This window comes from Oncorhynchus kisutch, linkage group LG22, assembly GCF_002021735.2.
Source record: "Oncorhynchus kisutch isolate 150728-3 linkage group LG22, Okis_V2, whole genome shotgun sequence".
NCBI lineage: Eukaryota > Metazoa > Chordata > Actinopteri > Salmoniformes > Salmonidae > Oncorhynchus > Oncorhynchus kisutch.
The window spans coordinates 46,724,079-46,731,472 of record NC_034195.2 but is presented as its reverse complement, the minus strand read 5'-3'; positions in this window follow the sequence as shown (position 1 = coordinate 46,731,472).

Sequence of the window (7,394 nt, the reverse complement as noted above, 5' to 3'; positions counted from 1 at the left end):
CAGTAGTAGCATTTCAGCACAAGCTCAGGCCCAGTTTCAGCAGTGTCACTTTCAGAAAAGAGTCCATCAAGACTGTAGGCATAAACTATTCTCTAATTCAGCTAGAAGAGCACTTTGGAAGGGATGATGAAGATGCAGATAAGCTCTGGACCTCCCACTCCACAGGAAGATATAATGGTCTTCTCCTTACCTGGAGAGATGAGTGTATTTCTACCAGGGGCTGTCCCCTCCTACAAAGCCCATTAAGTCAGAGTGGTTTTTGAAAATGTCACCAAAAAAAAGGGAACTGTTAATCTCAATAACTTGAAAAGAATAATAATTTAATTTGGTGGGTGCTTGTATTTGTCCAATTTCACACATGCACAAGTGTGTATTAATTAACATGTGTGAATTGGAGAATTGGAATGACTCAACCTGACAAAGGAACTGAAACATAGCTCATTCCAAACCGACAGGTCATTCATTCTACACTCCAATTCCCGGCGCATGCAGTAACTCAATTTTCCTATTTTTGGTAAGTTAGTCTAGTCAGCTATCTAAACTTGTTGTAATCATGGTCGAATTACTGACCGGACACACCAGGCACGTGCCCAGGTGCCCTGACCTCCAGGGGGCCCCCATTGATTTAGTTAGTCTCACATAGATATTATATTAACATGGCAGAAGTCCTGGCAAAATGTGTAGAATTGCGGGAAATGATCTTAAAAACGGCAAAAATATTTCTCCACCTTATGGCAAAATGTGTAGAATTGCAGCAAACGTGATGTGAAATTAGTTATAAAATTGCAAACTCTCTAAAAATCTGCTTAGGGCCCCAAAAATGCTAGGACACACACTCCATCCCTCCTGACCTCCTCACACCTCCTCTCTACTCCATGCCTGGAGCCAGACTCTTGTGTTGTCTACCTCAGAGAAGCTGGTACTTGGCATAAAGAAGTGGCTCCAGTGGATTCTGTGCTCCGCCTGCCAATGGGCTCTTTTGATCAGCCGCCAGGTGATGACAGACAGGTGATAATCTCTCTGTCCCTTTCTATCTTATTCCCTTTCTATTTGTTTTTGTATTCTGTATTCTCTCTCTTGTATACTCTCTCTCCTATTCTATTCAATTCAAAGGGCTTTATTGGCATGGGAAACATATGTTTAAAGGAATAGACATCTCAAATGTCATATTATGGCTATATACAGTGTTATAATGATGTGCAAACATCCCCCCACTTCCTCTCTCCTTCTCCCTGATCTGGAATGTGAGCACACAGGCTTTGGTTCCTGTTGTCTGTCCTGTAGGAAGAACAGCTGTTTGCATGAATCTTTAATGCACATTGTTCATTCGCCCACATCAGTGTATCTCCATTCTAGCAGATGTATATCTGTATCCCCTCATTCTCACTTTAAACAACTTCAAGAGCTGGTTATTCATAGTGCTCAAATCTGTATTCACTCATCGTTTTTCTATTCTATGGGGATTGCTCAAATTGAACTTGACTTGATCATTAAAATGTTTTAAAAGCTTTTCAACAACTTGCAAGTGGTAGTGAGACAAAAGTAAGATTAAGAATAACAATCTCCTCAAAATATAACAATCACATCTGCATTTACCTAAAGTGTGAGAGTATTAGTGGCTTTTGTTTGTCCATAAATATAATAGGGAAAAGGGGATACCTAGTCAGTTGTATAGGGAAAGGGGGATACCTAGTCAGTTGTATAGGGAAAAGGGGATACCTAGTCAGTTGTATAGGGAAAGGGGGATACCTAGTCAGTTGTATAGGGAAAGGGGGATACCTAGTCAGTTGTATAGGGAAAGGGGGATACCTAGTCAGTTGTATAGGGAAAGGGGGATACCTAGTCAGTTGTATAGGGAAAGGGGGATACCTAGTCAGTTGTATAGGGAAAGGGGGATACCTAGTCAGTTGTATAGGGAAAGGGGGATACCTAGTCAGTTGTATAGGGAAAGGTGGATACCTAGTCAGTTGTATAGGGAAAGGTGGATACCTAGTCAGTTGTATAGGGAAAGGTGGATACCTAGTCAGTTGTATAGGGAAAGGGGGATACCTAGTCAGTTGTATAGGGAAAGGGGGATACCTAGTCAGTTGTATAGGGAAAGGTGGATACCTAGTCAGTTGTATAGGGAAAGGTGGATACCTAGTCAGTTGTATAGGGAAAGGGGGACACCTAGTCAGTTGTATAGGGAAAGGTGGATACCTAGTCAGTTGTATAGGGAAAGGGGACACCTAGTCAGTTGTATAGGGAAAGGTGGATACCTAGTCAGTTGTATAGGGAAAGGTGGATACCTAGTCAGTTGTATAGGGAAAGGGGACACCTAGTCAGTTGTATAGGGGAAGGTGGATACCTAGTCAGTTGTATAGGGAAAGGGGACACCTAGTCAGTTGTATAGGGGAAGGTGGATACCTAGTCAGTTGTACAACTGAATGCATTCAACTGAAATGTGTCTTCCACATTTAACCAAACGCCTCTGAATTAAAGAGTTGCGGTGGGCTGCCTTAATCCACATCCTCGTGGGTTAACTGCAGTGGGTTAACTGCAGTGGGTTAACTGTCTTGCTCAGGGGCAGAACGACAGATTTTTCCCCTTGTCAGCTCGCCCAACGCTCTAACCACTAGGCTACCAGTCAAACATATTTATTTTGCCACATGATGGGGCTGTGTGCTTAACCCTGTGTTGTTGCCCGCAGCAAGTCAACATTCAAGCCTGATGGTATAGGGATGCCTCACTGCACTGAGATGCTCTCGTACAAAGAGCAAATTAGTTGACTTTCCTTTAGGATGTAGTTCAGTGGATTTTTCAAAGACTACTTGGTATAGTCTTATTGGTACTGTATACGTGTGTGTCTGGTGTTGAAAGGACTTCTCTGCTAACCGGCCAGTTATCCTTCCAGGTAAAAGGACTTAAGCCGTCCCAGGCTCATTATGGCAAATCTCCAAAAGCATAGATGGAAATAAAAATGTTCTTATGATTGTAGAAGAGTGTTATTACTGAAGAAATCAATCCAAAATGCATTCATGGCATTTAGGCATGTATCAGAAGACATACCTGCTTGCTAAAGTCAATTTACTTTGTGGGTTGTAGGGGAGCCTAGGCTGGCGTCATAGATGGATACATTAATGGCTCTGTCATTAGTTGTGGCGGACTGTGAAAACAAGAGCAATGATCAACAACATAACCTCATTACCTTGGTGTTTTCAAAAATCACAAGTTTCACATGCCTCTTTTTAGAGATTCTGCGATCTTCAGAGGGAAGTGAATGGGCTGAGGGTGAAGGAGAAAGAGGGTGGTCCACAAGGCCCATCTCATTATTCAGAGAGACACTCGAGGCCACCGGAAAAAGCGCACTTCATTGTTTTTGTCAAACTCAGTCCGGCTTCATGGCGTGTTCAGTTCTTAGGGCCTCAGCTAGTGAAGAGATAATGGTAGTGGTGTGGCTGGGCCAGACGTAAAGAGAGAGAGACAATCTGATCACCTCACCCTGTTTCATACACAGTGCTGCCTGACCTCAACACAGTATTCTGATATTAACTCACAGCCATAGACGTACCATTGATATATTGTCTTTCCTCACAGTATAAATGTTACTGCATGACTTCATTAAAAAGCCATTACCAGGGACTTTATGTCATGGATTTTGGCCAAAACAAAAAGGGAAATGTGGACTAAAGTAGATATATACTGGTAATGACATTAGAAAGACACTCTTTAACCTGTTGAGTGTAGGGGGCAGTATTTTGATGTTTGAATGAAAAACGTACCCAAATGAAACTGCCTATTTCTCAGGCCCAGAATCTAGAATATGCATATAATTGTCATATTAGGATAAAAAACACTCTACAGTTTCCAAAACTGTCAAAATATTGTCTGTGAGTATAACAGAACTGATACTGCAGGCGAAAACCTGAGGAAAATCCAACCCGGGAGTGCTGTTTTTCCTGAAAGCTCTCTGTACCATTGCTTGCCTTCGCTCCATTTAAAGGGATATCAACCAGATTCCTTTTCCTATGGCTTCCACATGTTGTGAACAGTCTTTAGACATAGTTTCAGGCTTTTATTTTGAAAAAATGAGCGAGAAAGAGCACATCGCGTCATTGTATGGCTGGTTGCCAGCAGCGTTTTGCATGTGCAACAGTTTGGAGCAGACATTTTCTCTCTCTCTCCTATTGAAGAATGTACAGTCCGGTTGAAATATCATTGATTATATATTGTAAAAACAACCCGAGGATTGATTATAGATTGATTATTGTTGTGAACAGTTGTTGTGAACAGTCTTTAGACATAGTTTCAGGCTTTTATTTTGAAAAAATGAGCGAGAAAGAGCACATCGCGTCATTGTATGGCTGGTTGCCAGCAGCGTTTTGCATGTGCAACAGTTTGGAGCAGACATTTTCTCTCTCTCTCCTATTGAAGAATGTACAGTCCGGTTGAAATATCATGGAATATATATTGTAAAAACAACCCGAGGATTGATTATAGAAAAACGTTTGACATGTTTCTACGAACTTTACGGATACTATTTGGAATTTTCGTCTGCCCAATCGTGACCGCTCGAGCCTGTGAACATAACGCGCCAAACAAATGGAGGTATTATGGAACAAAAGGAACATTTATTGTGTAACTGGGAGTCTCGTGAGTGCAAACATCTGAAGATCATCAAAGGTAAGCGATTCATTTGATTGCTTTTCTGACTTTCATGACCAATCTGTTTGTAATGTTTTGTCTGCTGAGAGAGATGTCCTTACATAAACGCTTGGTATGCTTTCGCCGAAAGGCTTTTTTGAAATCTGACACGCCAGGTGGATTAACAACAAGCTAAGCTGTGTTTTGCTATATTGTACTTGTGATTTCATGAAAATTTAATATTTTTAATAATTTAATTTAAATTTTGCGCTGTGCAATTCAGTGGATGTTGACGAAAATGATCCCGCTAACGGGATGGGTGTATCAAGAAGTTAACCACACGTCTGATACATACAGTAGAACATTTCAAACCCACACATATTACGGTAATATCACACACTTAAAAATGCAGTGACGCTCAGGCTAATCCTTAAGCTGTTGTTTGTTTCCACAAAGTGAAAGGCCACTACAGATTTCTTGAACACACTACTGTCTCTGCCACCCCTTAGTGAAATAGATTGGCTTGTAACTCTGGATGCTACTTCTCTCATCACACCTCTAGAGCTCACAAAGGATTTTTTTGTACTTTACCCCCAATTTCGTGATATCCAATTGGATCTTCGTCTCATCGCTGCAACTCCCCAACGGGCTCAGGAGAGGTGAAGGTCGAGTCATTCGTCCTCCGAAACATGACCTGCCAAACCGCACTTGTTAACACCTGCCTGCTTAACCCGGAAGCCAGCCGCCCCAATGTGTCGGAGGACCTGACGACCAAAATCAGCCGCAGGCGACAAGGAGACGCTAGAGCACCATGTGCCAAGTAAAGCCCCCCGCCCCCCCCCGGCCAAATCCTCCCCTAACCCGGACAACACTGGGCCAATTGTGCGCCGCCCTGTGGGACTCCCGGTCACGGCCGGTTGTGACACAGCCTGGGATTGAACCGGGTCTGTAGTGACACCTTAAGCTGCGCCACTCGGAAGGCCCCCGGTAATAGGATCTGTGTCTTCAGAGCTTACAGAGTGAAGCACAAAGCCAGATCCTATTGAAATAGAATGAGTGAAGAATCCACCAAGAGGCTCTTACTTTGTCAGCTTCTCTTTTGTGCCAATATGTGTGACCCGCTGGCCGCTTTTTCACTGATGAAACAGTCACGCATCTGAAAAACAAAAAAACAAACACAGACGTTAGCCTTAAAGCCATAGACACATACCAGACACATTTTCAGCTGGTATCAATCAACTCAAATCAGATTGGTTAGCAGATGTTAATGTGAGGGTAGTGAAATGCTTGTGCTTCTAAGTTCCAACAGTGCAGTAATATTTAACAGTAATCTAACAATTCCCCAACAACTACCGAATACACACAAATCTTATATAAGAATATGTACATATAAATACATATATACATATATATATATATATATATATATATATGAGCATATCTATATACTGTATATTGGTGGGGAAGGAGGAATGTGTTATTTTTCCATTAGACTAACTGGGTGATAGACAGATACTGGGCACCTGTTCAACCTGAGGCCTTCCAGCCCTTCTCCCCAGTTGAAGGTTTTTAGAAAGTCATTTGTGCCTAATGGCCACACTCATTAGTGGCATCTCAAAAACATTGTGGTCATTACCGAAACACATTTACAGTGTGACTTCAACCATCAATCACCCTTCATTCCATGGCAGTTGGTTGGCAAAATATAATTAATGCAATGCCGGAATGTTCTAATAAATCTGTAAAGCGCTATCCTTACATGATCCTTGCTATCCTTACACAATCATTGCTTTCCTTACACGATCCTTGCTATCCTTACACAATCCTTGCTATCCTTACATGATCCTTGCTATCCTTACACAATCCTTGCTATCCTTACACGATCCTTGCTATCCTTACATGATCCTTGCTATCCTTACACGATCCTTGCTATCCTTACACGATCCTTGCTATCCTTACACGAAAGTTGAACGTGCAGGAATAACCAAAATGGACCAAATAAGAAGGTAACAGGTGAGTGAGTCACATAAGGCACCTTTCATAACACCTTTCTGACACTATTTCTGACATCTTTTTGAGTGTTGCAGTATCATTCACAACAACTATCTCCATCAGTATTCCATTTTCCAGTGAGCTGGAAACAATGTATTGTTGTCTTTACTTTCTTGACCTTTGTGCTGTTGTCTGTGCCCAATAATGTTTGTACCATGTTTTGTGCTGCTACCATGTTGTGTTGCTACCATGTTGTTGTTATGTTGTGTTGCTACCATGCTATGCTGTTGTTTTAGATCTCTCTTTATGTAGTGTTGTGTGTCTCTCTTGTTGAGATGAGTGTTTTTGTCCTATTTTTCTTATTTTTAATCCCAGCCGCCGTTGCCGCAGGAGGCCTTTTGCCTTTTGGTAGACCGTCATTGTAACTAATAATTTGTTCTTAACTGACTTGCCGAGTTAAATAAAGGTTACATACAAATAAATAAATAGACACACAATGAATAACACATTCATGAATGTCAAAAAAAGAGTGTCAAAAAAAGAAATCATAAGGTTTGGAAGTATCTGTCTTAAGTCTAGAAGATATAAGAAAGCTCAGGAAATATATATCTTTACACATATTTAACCCCTTATTTTTGTTAGCACAAAACAACCTCCATACTTCCACTAATTTGCATGGGTTACCTTCAGATGAAGGTTTATATACTGTATATATATATATATATATCCATACTTCCATTCATTTGTATGGGCTTTGGGTGATGAATTTGACGGTGATT